The sequence below is a fragment of the Pseudophryne corroboree genome, chromosome 4 (assembly GCF_028390025.1).
Source record: "Pseudophryne corroboree isolate aPseCor3 chromosome 4, aPseCor3.hap2, whole genome shotgun sequence".
In the NCBI taxonomy this organism is placed as follows: Eukaryota; Metazoa; Chordata; class Amphibia; order Anura; family Myobatrachidae; genus Pseudophryne; species Pseudophryne corroboree.
Window position 1 is genome coordinate 759,590,197 of NC_086447.1, and position 13,163 is coordinate 759,603,359.

Here is a 13,163-nt window from a genome sequence, read left to right on the forward strand (position 1 = left end):
GCCAAAGTATTAGGTTCCATATCTAGCAGGCCCATATATGGGAATACAGACAGTGGCCCACAACCTGCATGTCAGGTGCAGTGGTATTCAAACCTCCTTGAGGGGGTTCCTGGTGAAAACCACTAGCACATTAGACTCTGCACCTCTGTTCTGGGTATAAGCCAATACACAGTATGGATCAGTATCCACATTATCCATCTATTAGGAATGTAAGCATTCTTGGAATTGCTTGAAGCCGTGGAGAACTCAATAACTATTTGGGTGAGACTCCTAGAAACCTCAAGGGGCATTGCACCATTAGCAACCCCCTGCTGTTCCCTTAGTGCTTGTTACACAAACCAGTACTTAGGGGGCCCCTTGTACTTTATTCCTCCAGCAGTAAGAGCTCACCCAATACACTGAAGACCCCGGATAGCACTGAATTATGACTTTGAAAGAGATGATATGGCAGTGCCTTGATAAAAAAAGAAATAAACAGAGTCTCTGTGGAAACTGCTGTGACTACAAACAATTTCACCATACCCAAGGTAGCAGGGAAGTAGAGCAAGATGTAGACAGACACAGACAGACCAGTACTTCAGGAACGGCTATGACTCAGCTGTGTAGGGTAATAGCCATCAGGCCAGATATAAGGGAATAACAACCGCTTATCCTCGCAGGATGTTAGAAAACAACCCCGGTGTGCAAGAATGGTAGTAGCTTAACCTTGTGAGATTTTAGAAGGCAGACCTGGGGTTATATTTACAAAGATTCGTGTTTTGGCTGTTTTGAAGGGTGTTTGAACTCAAATGGTATCGGGTGCATTTTACTGCAACTTTTTGAATCCTGATACGATCATTCACTAAGCTGCCGAGTTTTGCACAATCGTTTTTTCCGATGTCGATGTGATTCATAATATCAGGCAGTGTTTTACGGGAGTGATGAGTAAAACACTGCCTGACAAAACACAAGGAATCCCGGCCGGATCTGTGAGATCCGTGCAGGGCTTCATTGTGTACCTTAAAAAGTTGATTAAAGTCTTAAAAATTCTGAAAAAAATTGCGTGGGGTCTCCCCTCCTAAGCACAACCAGCCTCGGGCTCTTTGAGCCGGACCTGGTTGAAAAAATATGGGGGGAAAAATGACAGGGGTTCCCCCATATTTAATCAACCAGCACCAGGCTCTGCGCCTGGTCCTGGTTCCAAAAATACGGGGGACAAAAAGCATAGGGGTCCCCCGTATTTTTGAAACCAGCACCGTGCTCCACTAGCCAGGTACATAATGCCACAGCCGGGGGACACTTTTATACTGGTCCCTGCGGCCCTGGCATTACATACCCAACTGGTCACCCCTGGCCGGGGTACCCTGGAGTAGTGGGAACCCCTTAAATCAAGGGGTCCCCCCTTCCAGCTACCCAAGGGCCAGAGGTGAAGCCCGAGGCTGTCCCCCCCATCCCAGGGCGGCGGATGGGGGGGCTGATAGCCTTTTGAAAAAATTTGAATATTGTTTTTAGTAGCAGTACTGCAAGTCCCAGCAAGCCTCCCCCGCAAGCTGGTACTTGGAGAACCTCAAGTACCAGCATGTGGTGGAAAACCGGGCCCGCTGGAACCTGTAGTACTACTACTAAAAAAATTGGCTGCAATGTAGCGCCTATGCGCTCCATTGTAGCCAATGGTGGGAACTTTGCGGTCAGCGGTGAGGTTACTTTCGGTCAACCGCTGACCGCAAAGTTCCCACCATTGGCTACAATGGAGCGCATAGGCGCTACATTATATCTCTGCCGTGTGCTGCCTCACAGACACTACAGGAGCACACAGCCAATCAGGAGAGAGCCACGACATGGCGCTCCCTGATTGGCTGAAGGGACCCTCTTTGACAGGAGTCAGGGGGGGTCCTGGCAGTCGGGGAAAGGGGTCCCATGTGTAAACATGGGACCCCTTTCAGTGCGTGGTCGGGTTTCCGTTTTATTATTTTGCCAAGTACGTGGATTATACAAAGGTCTGATTCTACACTGGATTATGTGAGTATAATTTTTTTCACAGGTACCCCAAGGATTCTACATGGAGAAGAGGACCGAGCCTTGTGGGAACAGAGGTAAGTATGCATGTATGTATGTATGGAGGTGTGCATGTATGTAATAAACTTATACTTTCACGGTGTGTGTGTCCTGTTTTTTTGGGGGTATTTTTTTAGTAGTAGTACTACAGGTACCAGCGGGCCCGGTTTTCCACCGCATGCTGGTACTTGAGGTTCTCCAAGTACCAGCTTGCGGGGGAGGCTTGCTGGGACTTGCAGTACTGCTACTAAAAACAATATTCAAATTTTTTCAAAAGGCTATCAGCCCCCCCATCCGCCACCCTGGGATGGGGGGGACAGCCTCGGGCTTCACCCCTGGCCCTTGGGTAGCTGGAGGGGGGACCCCTTGATTTAAGGGGTTCCCACTCCTCCAGGGTACCCCGGCCAGGGGTGACTAGTTGGGTATGTAATGCCAGGGCCGCAGGGACCAGTATAAAAGTGTCCCCCGGCTGTGGCATTATGTACCTGGCTAGTGGAGCCCGGTACTGGTTTAAAAAATACGGGTGACCCCTACGCTTTTTGTCCCCCGTATTTTTGGAACCAGGACCAGGCGCAGAGCCCGGTGCTGGTTGATTAAATATGGGGGAACCCCTGTCATTTTCCCCCCCATATTTTTCCAACCAGGACCGGCTCAAAGAGCCCGAGACTGGTTATGCTTAGGAGGGGGGACCCCACGCAATTTTTTTTCAGTTTTTACACTAAACAGACCCTTTCCCATAGATAACCATGCACAGATCTCACTGATCCGTGCATGGTTATCCAAACTCGACTGGAAAAAGCAGGTCTATTTTTTTGCTGCTTTTTTTAACTAATCTAAAAAAACCAGACCCGCACTTGAGCACTCAGAAACTAACACCCAAATATGAATGAATAGTGAATGCCCGTATTGTATGAAATAACAGCCGTGTTTGACCGATGGTCTATACATTCGTATTTCGGAACTTTGCAAATCAAACCATTACGAATAGTCCAAACACTGCCGAGATTGGTGCTTAGTGAATTCCCGGATTGGGACTTAGAAAAAAACCACAAATCGGACAAACTCGGATTTTTAGTAAATACTGGCCCTGGTGTGCAGGAAAAGGCCTTAGCATGGACTTGCAAGTGGTTAGCAGAAAATCCAGGTGTGCAGCAATGGCTATAGCTTGGCCTTGCAGGGTGTTAGCAGAAAGTCCAGGTGTGCAGCAATGGCTATAGCATGGCCTTGCAGGGTGTAAGCAAAAATCTAGGTGTGCAGCAATTACTATACCTTGGCCTTGCAGGATGTCAACAGACAAACCAAGTTTTAAAGAACAACCGTGACTTGGTCTTGCAAGAAGTTGGTAGACAGGTCAGTTTTTTGTGAATAGCTGTGACAGGCAGGTAGACCCAGGAAGATCCAGAGTTCAATGCACAGTGACAAGGTGTGTTTTTTGTGGATCCGTTGGACTCAGTCCAAACGAAGGAGCAGATGCCCCTGAGTGCTATAAACAAGGAGGACGAAGGTAATTCCTTTTCATATATTTATTGAGGACAACAGATATGAATGAGACTGCAGGGAGCTGGGGCTAATTAGTTCAGGACTGGGAAACTGCTGGAAAGCAAGTCACTGAATGATATGAGGACGAGGTTGTATAACTGTGAAGAATGGCCGTAGGTTGATATAAGGACAAGACTGAAGAATTGTGAAGTTGAGTTTGTAGAATGATGCTGTGGCAAGGCTGAAGAACTGTGAAGACTGGTTTCTAGAGGGTATGAAGACGAGGATGAAGAACGATGAACACTGGATGCTGGATGATATGAAAACGTGGATGAAGAACTGTGAAAACTGGATGCTGGATGATTTGAAGATGTGAATGAAGAACTGTGGCACCTGGATGCTGGATGATTTGATGGAGAACTGTGAAAACTGGATGCTGGATGATTTGAAGACGTGGATGAAGAACTGTGAAAACTGGATGCTGGATGATTTGAAGATGTGGATGAAGAACTGTGAAAACTGGATGCTGAATGATTTGAAGACGTGGATGAAGAACTGTGAAAACTGGATGCTGGATGTTTTGAAGACGTGGATGAAGAACTGTGAAAACTGGAGGCTGGCGAACCACCACGGGGATCCTGCAGAATCCGAAGGCACCGGTGGGAGAGCGGGTGACTGTGACTGCACACGGGAGTGCTGGCGGGCGTTGTACAGCGAGAGTCGGCAGAGGACTCGGAGAGCCAGATGGGACCAATTAACCGGAGATGCACAGAACAAGCTGTGGGAGCACAAAGCTAAGGCACAGAGTAACTACAACAAAGCACTGGCACAGAATGCAAAAATCCCTGCCTATTTATAGGCAGCAGGGAATCAGGATTGGCTGTCACTCACCCATCACGCTCATTGGTGCTGCACTTTTGTCTCCAACATGGCCGCCCCCATACTGCAGACACACGGAAGTTTTGGACACTAGGTCCTGCCTCCAGGAAGCCGTCACTCCCACCGCCAACCACGCCGCACTCCCCCGCAGCCCAGCACCGCAGACAGCTGACAGAGCATGGACGGACCCAAGGACCCGCCACCACAATGGTAAGTGCCGTGGCCTGACAGTACCCCCTCCACACTTTGAGGGTGGTCGCCGAACACCTTCGAGCTTTGTTGGGAGTTTTGGAGTGGAAGTTTTGGATTAATCTTGCAGCATGGACATCCTCAGCAAACACCCAAGACCTCTCTTTGGGCCCATACCCCTTCCAGTCGAAGAGATACTGAAGACGCCCATAACGATGATGAGAGTCCAGAATTTCTTTAACCTCAAATTCTTCGTCTTGTAAACTGCAAATTTTAGGAGATTTAGGCAAAGCTGTACAAAATTTGTTGAGAATCAAAGGCTTCAGGAGTGATATGTGAAAAGCATTTGGTATTCTGACGGAAGACGTCAGTTTGACTTTGTAAGACACATGGTAAAGCACACTTAATATAGGAAATGGGCCAATGTACCTGGGTGCAAATTTCATGGAGGGTATATTGAACTTGAGATTATGAGTCGATATCCAGACTTGGTCCCCCACCTTGTAACTGGGAACTGCCTTTCGTCTCCTATCAGCGTAGGATTTATAACGTTTGGAAGTTTTAACTAGAGACTTGCGTACCTGAGTCCAAACTTTGGAAAGTTGCTTGAGGACTAAATCAGATGCTGGTACTTCTTGAGTCGGAAGAGGTTGAAATTCCGGCACTCGCGGATGGAAACCATAGTTGATTCAGAAGAAGAATGGAAGAGATTATTATGAGCGAACTCTGCCAGCGGAAGATAGTATGACCAATCATCTTGTGATGATGAAATATATAAACAAAGGAAGGTCTCCAGGTCCTGATTCACAAGTTCCGTCTGTCCATCCGATTGCGGATGATATGCTGAGGAATGATTCAGTTTGATGCCTAGGGAAAAACAAAGTGCTTTCCAAAATTTGGCCACAAATTGCGTGCCCTGATCCAAAACAATTTCCAGAGGAAGACCATGCAGATGGGAGATTTCAGAGACTAATAATTTGGCAAGCACTGGGGCCGAGGGCAGTCCGTTTAAAGAAATGAAATGCGCCATTTTTTTAAATCTATCCACCACTACCCAGATGGCATTTTGTCCCTTTGACGGTGGTAACTCGGTTATAAAATCCATCGAGATATGAGTCCAAGGCTTTCCGGGTATAGACAACGGATGTAGCAAACCTGGTGGGCCCTTGGGGGTTTTGTGTTGGGCACATTTGGAACAAGCGGCTACAAATTCCTGAACGTCAGCTCTAAGGCGTGGCCACCAATAAGACCACTGAATGAATTCAAGAGTCTTGCGGGCCCCAGGGTGACCCATAAAAGATGAAGCATGAGCCCAGGTCAAAAGCCGTTTCTGGAGATTTGGGGCAACAAATATTTTTCCAGGTGGAGGCACAGGAACTGAAGAAATCTGAGTCATTAAGAAAGATGTTGGACTTACAATAGCTTGTTCACCTTTTAGATCATTGGATTCAGAAGAATTGAAGGATCAGGAGAGGGCATCTGCTTTCTTATTCAAGGATCCAGGACGATAAGTGAGCTTGAAGTTAAACCGGGTAGAAAAGAGAGCCCATCTCGCTTGTCGCGGATTGAGACATTGAGCTGTCTGAAGATATAGTAGATTTTTATGATCGGTGTATACTGTAATGGGATGTTGAGCTCCTTCTAAAAGATATCTCCATTCTTCGAATGCTAATTTAATGGCTAGCAATTCCTGTTCGCCGAGGGCATTGTTTCGTTCAGCAGGTAGGAATCTTCGAGAGTAATAACCACAAGGATGGATCTTCTTGTCCTCGTAAACTTGGGATAAGACAGCCCCAACTGCCTCTGTGGAAGCATCCACTTCCACGAGAAATGGACGATTAAGGTCAGGTTGATGAAGAATGGGAGCAGACGTGAAGGCTTGTTTCAAACCGAGGAAGGCTTTAGTGGCTTCAGGGGTCCAATTCGAGGGATCCGCTCCTTTACGTGTTAAGGCTATGATGGGTGCAAGCAAGGTGGAGTAACCCTTAATAAACTTTCTGTAGAAGCTGGCGTGACCAAGGAAGCGTTGAATGCCTTTGATGGACATGGGAGCTGACTAGTCACAAATTGCTTGAACTTTGGCAGGATCCATTCGAAGCTCCGATCCGGAACTTATGAAACCCAAAAATGGAATAAATGTTACCTCAAAGGTACATTTCTCCAATTTACAGAATAAACGATTCTTCCTCAGACGAGCTAAAACTTCCTTAACTTGGAGACGATGGGACTCTAGATCTTTGGAGAATATTAGGATATCATCCATATCATCCAAGTACACCACCAAGCAAGTATAGAGAAGGTCCCGAAAAAGTTCATTCACATAACTCTGGAAAACGGCTGGGTCATTACAGAGACCAAACGGCATCACGAGGTACTCGTAATGCCCATCCCGGGTATTAAAAGCCATTTTCCATTAATCCCCTGCTCAGATTCTAATCAAATTATAAGCGCCTCAAAGATCAAGTTTAATAAAAACTGTGGCCCCCTTCACTCGATTGAACAGTTCAGGAATCAACGGAAGTGGATACTGGTTTTTGATAGTGATCTCATTGAGACCCTGGTAGTCAATGCATGGTCACAGGCCTACATCTTTTTTCTTGACAAAAAAGAATCCGGCCCCTGCAGGAGATGACGACAGTCTAATAAACCCTTTGGCCAAATTCTCTTGTATGTAATCAGCTGTAGCCTGAGTCTCAGGAATTGACAACTATCTTGTTTTTTTCCACGTAGCATCTTGTTAATTTGCTACTTTGGACTGTGGAAATTAGAGATGTACACGGACAACTGTATTTTGTTTTTGGTTTTGCACAACTGCCCTGTGTATTATGTTTTTGTTTTATGATTTTGGCAAAAACCCCCTCACGTGTTTTTTTTTGTTTTGGTTATGGTTTTGGATCTGGATTTTAAATTTATTTTAAAAACAGCTAAAATCATGTAATAGGGCCTGTTTTTGTTCCTACGGTGTTATAAACCTCAACATCATTAATGTCCAGAGCTGGATTAAGGCACTGGGTATATAAATACAAATATACACTTATACAGAATGTATACACATATACAGATGTAGCCACTCTCATTCTTCCTGCTGCTCGGCCGCACGGATACACGCCTCGCACCAAGGTGCGAGTGTGACTTAGTGCGCCAAGCTGCAACTTATGTAACCCGTGTAATTCTATGGATGCTCGTACTTAGATGCACACTCATGTACAGTGTATATGTATATATACTATATACACACACATATATACACACAGTGAGAGTCTGAATGTTGCTCTGTCTCTCCACACAGCACAGCCACAAATCCACACGCTGCCAGGGAAGGGAACCTCCTTCTTTGCTTGCATGCTCAGCCAGTCACTGAGCCGCAGGCTGCAGCTAAACATCCTACTGGGCGGCTGAGCCGTCACTCACCATGCGGCCCAGCAAGCTCAGCAGTGCTGCAGCTGTGAGCATGATAGCTTGGCTGCCAGCGAGGAACGCAGCACCGCAGATCGGATTGGATTTGAGATCCAATCTGCGGCGGATGGCCCTTTCAGACAGAGTGGGCCCGGGGTGTGGTCTTCAGTATGCCGGCTGTCGGGATCCCAGCGCACAGTATACCAGCGCCGGAATCCCGACAGCCGGCATACCGACACTTATTCTCCCTCGTGGGGGTCCACGACCCCCCTGGAGGGAGAATAAAATAGCGTGGCGCGCGCAGCGAGCCCGCAAGGGGCTCATTTGCGCTCGCCACACTGTCGGTATGCCGGCGGTCGGGCTCCCGGCGCTGGTATGCTGGTCGCCGGGAGCCCGACCAACGGCATACCATACTGCACCCCCCGGGGTACTTTCCCCTGGACCCCCCCCCCCTCCCTCACCACGCCCCGTTAATTCGGCTCTGTTAATGTCCAGTCAGTTTTGACCACCTCAATATTGTTCTGACTGGCTAAACTAAGCAACAGAGCAGCAGCACAGACACATGGCAGTTATTTTTTTTTAAAATGTGTTACAAATTAGTAATGTATTAAAGCAGTAACCCCAAAAAATGTTGTCTATGCAAAAAAGACCGCCACCAATGCCCCCCAAAAGTACAGCCCATAATGTAAAGAAAAGTGGTGCAAGATGGAATTATCCTTGGGCTCTCATCCTTATGTTGGATATTAAAAAGGATATGCACAGTTTAGCAAACCAAGCATTTCAGCAAGGGCCGGTTCTAGAACCCATGGTGCCCAGATGGAACATTTCCTTTGGCGTCCCCCCATTTGAAACAGGGAATGTGCGTGACAGAGATGAGCGCCAAAAATATTTAGGGTTGTGGCTTTATGGGGAAGGGGTGTGGCCACAGAATAGTACAAATTCACATTATACCACACAGTTTACAAATTATGCCATGTTAAAGCTCCTTACACGCATTACACAACAGTAGAGCACACATTACACCAGGTAGAGCCCCTTTTATACACGTTATGCCAGGTAGAGTCCCTTTTATGAATGTTATGCCTGGTAGAGCCCCTTATACACATTAGGCCACTTAGAGCCCCTAATACACATTACACCAGGTAGAGCCCCTTATATACATTATGCCAGGTAGAGCCCTTTACACACATTATGCCATGTAAAGCCCCTTACACACGTTATGCCATGTAGAGCCCCGTACACTTGTTATGCTAGGGGGGAACATTAGCCTTGAGTAGGGGTACAGTGGGCTTAATGAGGGGGGATCGCTGGGACTGGACTGAATGGGGGGGTTCTAAGTGGGAGGGCAGTGAGATGGGTGCAGTGGGCTGGTTGGGGAGGGATGGGAGCACTAACTTGCTGCTGTTTTCTGCCTGGCCTCTCACAGTAGTCCTTCAAGCATCCCTTGCCGTCATCGATCCTTCTGCACTGCTAGTGCTATGCTGGGAATTGTGTCCTGTCGGTGGGTCTGGCTCTCCCCACTGCCTGCTCCATTTTCTGATTGTGTGGGATGTGATCCGGTCATTAAGTCGACAGTCATTAGGTCGACCACTGAAGGTCGACATGCATTAGGTCGACGTGGTCAATAGGTCGACATTGTCATTAGGTCGACATGTACTAGGTCGACAGGTCAAAAGGTCGACATGAGTTTTTCACATTTATTTTTCATTTTTGGCTTTTTTCATACTTAACAATCAACGTGGACTACGATTGGAACGGTAACCTTGCCCAAAGCATGGCGTGCGGTGCACTAATTGGGGTTTCCAGTCACTTTACGAAGAAAACTACGCCAAAAACAGTAAAAAAAAAACCATGTCGACCTTTTGACCTGTCGACCTAGTACATGTTGACCTAATGACCATGTTGACCTATTGTCCCTGTTGACCTAATGCATGTCGACCTTCCATGGTCGACCTAATGACTGTCGACCTAAGTTGTGTCTATCCAAATACCCTGTGGGACCTAGCACCTGGCAACGGCAACTCTGACTTCCTACTGTATTCTGTGACCTCGCACTCTGCCCCAGCTGTCAGGCACAGGCTGCATCCACTGCCAGGAGAGCTCAGGGGTGTGCTGAATCATGGACTCAAGTCATGGAATCCCCGCCCACAACTTGCCAGCACTGGGCGAGAGTGAGAGAGAAGCAGCGGTGGGGACAGCAGTGTTGGAGTCACCAGAGGTGCGGGCAGGTGCTGGTGGTGTGATTGCAGCCACTCCATCAGCCAGCAGCACCCTGGGCGGCTGCCCTGTTAGCCCACACCTTAAACCGCCGATGATTTCAGTGACAGGCACTGTGGCTGCAGTTCTTGATTTGTTTGGGCTACCGCAAATCAAAATACCGAAAACAAGGTAAAACATTATCTTTCTAGCATTGGATCTTGCTTGTCTTAGATTTGGGCTGCCTGCCTGAGCTGCAACCACCAGGGGATTTGCTGTCACCAGGGAATTTCCTACCACCCTGTCACTGCCGAATGTTCCTGGCTGCTAAGAGTTAGGGCAGGGACCCTCAAGAGCAGGAGCAGCCCAGGGGAGCCAGCCACTCGCAGCCGGGACAGAGGTCAGTGGTGTCAGAGGTCTGTCTGTTGTGCTGTGTGCTTCTGCTTGGGAGATGCCATATAATGGGGAGCTGCAGGGGCACTTTCTGTATGTACAGTAGATATCTCATAGTGTCAATGTGGCTGCCTGTAGTTCTCTCATGTTTATTAACTGTCCCTGATTTTCAGAGACACATCAGGGTGTAACTCCTGTCAATGTACTCAGTGTCCTGCAATGACCACTGCTTAGGTCACATTACTCTTCCTATAGGCTGCAATTATTCTCTGCTCTGCTGTCAGTCATGTGGCGTTATACATGCATACTTACTGTGCAACAGTTGTACACTGTATGTAAATTTTGGGTACATTATAAAGGAAGTGTAGTGCACAAAGGTCCATACATAGGTATAGAGGTTCACACAGAAATGTAGAAGTTCATATAGACATACAGAGGTCCATACATACATGTAGAAGTCCATATAGACATAGGTCCACATAGACATATAAGGGTCCATACAGAAAATTAGAAATCCAAACAGACATGTAGATGTCCATAGAGAGGTCTATATAGAAATATAGACGTTCAGGCAGACTTATTGGGAAGCAGCCATTGGCCACCTATGTTGTTAGTCAGCCAGCCTTTGACCAATATTGTGATAGATCCAAGTGGGCTAAGGGACCTATGATGTCACAATAATGTGTCCCACGTATTCATGAAGTAGAGGGGGCAATTTGGGTTAGGCTGCAGGGAGGGGCAGTTAAGGTTAGGCAGTGAGAGCAGATGGTTAGAGTTTGGCTGTGGGAAGGGTTAGGGTTAGGCCGTGAGGAGTCAGAGGGATAGGGTTAGGCTGTAGGGGCAGTACCATTAGGGTTGGGCTGTGGGAATGGATAGTTAGGGTTTGCTGTGGGGAAGGTGAGGTTAAGGGTTAGGGTTAGACTGCGGAGAGAGAACGGTAAGGGTGAGGCTATGGGGGGTGGTTAGGGTAAAGCTGCGGGGAGGAGACAATTAGGGTTAGGCTGCAGGAGGGGAGGGTTAGGGTTAGGCTGCAGGGAGGGTTAGGGTAAGGGGAGGGGAAAGGTCATTTAGCCCACTTGAATTTAGGTGGTCAAAATTGACTGGGAATGACTGGAAATTAATGTTATTGAGGTTAATAATATTGTAGGAACAAAATCAAGCCTAAATAACGAGTTTAGCTGTTTTTAGCATTTTTTTTTTAAATTCAGTTCCAAAACTAATGGGCCCTACACACTGGCAGATTTCACTGAATGATATGAACATTCTCGTTCATATCATTCAGTGTGGAGGCAGCAGCGATGAACGATGCACGGCCCTGCGCTCATTCATCGTTGGTGCCCCATCGCTTATGCATGCAGGCCAATATGGACGAAATTGTCCATAAGAAACTTCACTCCCCCCGTCTTCTCTCCCCCCTTGTCGCCGGGTCGTTCGCCGGCCGTATCAGCCATCGGGCACCTCGGCGGAACATTGTCATATGTGCAGGGCCCTTAAAACACAAGAGGGTGGTTTTGCAAAATGAAAACATGAAAATGAATCCAGATTCAAAGAAAAATTAAACACGGAAGTCAGTTTCTCGTTCTTTATGTACAAAAGGAAATACACAGTACTTGTTCTTTTTCACCTCCCAACATTCTGTAAACTGTTCTGAAGGCAGTAATAGAAGGTGGATCTGCTTTCAGTGTTAGGTATAGAGTAAACTGATGTCCCAATTCCTACAGCACTTGGTATTCCCAGGAGGTCTTCCATCCAGGTACTAGCAAAGCCCAACACTAATTAGCTTCCAAGATCAGATGGTATTGGGCGTTGACAGTGTGGTATGATTGTAGTATACATAAACCGAGGAATAACTGTGGGATCACTAATGAGAGTCCACCTAGCACTTCAAGAAGTGCAAGAGGAATTGATATAAAAAGACTATGCAAATATGACCTGAGTTGGTATCAGCATCAATCAGCCAGAAGGAAGTACAGAACGGATCTGCTGTCCCTGTTAGACAGGGGTCAGATGTTAGGATAAACCGTAGTTTTAAATTGCCTAGACCCCTGAATCAGTGATGAGAGTTCATTTGAAAATGAGAGTAGAAGATAAATAGATTTGGTCTCAGGGAACTCACAATTAATCTACAATGGTTTTCTTTTGGCCAAAGAGAAAGAAATCAAAAAGATGACTGACATATGTAAAAAATCACATGAAAAAAGCTCAATACCATATGGGGAGAACAAATAGGGTTAATACCTTATATATAGCAAGAAAAATGAATCATTATAGAAACACACCAGCTCCCGGTTTCTACAATAATAAGCGGTATTTCAAAAATACAATAATTGCTTTATTGCAATGACTCTAGGTATAACCCCTTCTTGGGCTGCGCATATGTGCTGATAACACACAAAGTTACTAAAATCAGCTAGGAATTCTACTTACAGTAGGGAAAATTCCTGGCCGCACTTGGAACAGAGACTTGTATCCCAGTTAGTGCCAGCCAGATACTACCTGTATAGTGGTCCCATGATGCAGGCTGTAGGGGCTAAGCAAGGACACTGGAAGAGTGGGATCGGTAGAGATCAGTTTGTGGAGACCGGCCACGGTGGTTT

General features: G+C 46.8%; 1 pseudogene; it reads right to left on the reverse strand.

The window, feature by feature from the left end:
* Positions 1-12,278: 12,278 nt before the first annotated feature.
* LOC134913872 (5S ribosomal RNA) lies at positions 12,279-12,397 on the reverse strand (annotated as a pseudogene).
* Between the last annotated feature and the right edge of the window lie 766 nt (positions 12,398-13,163).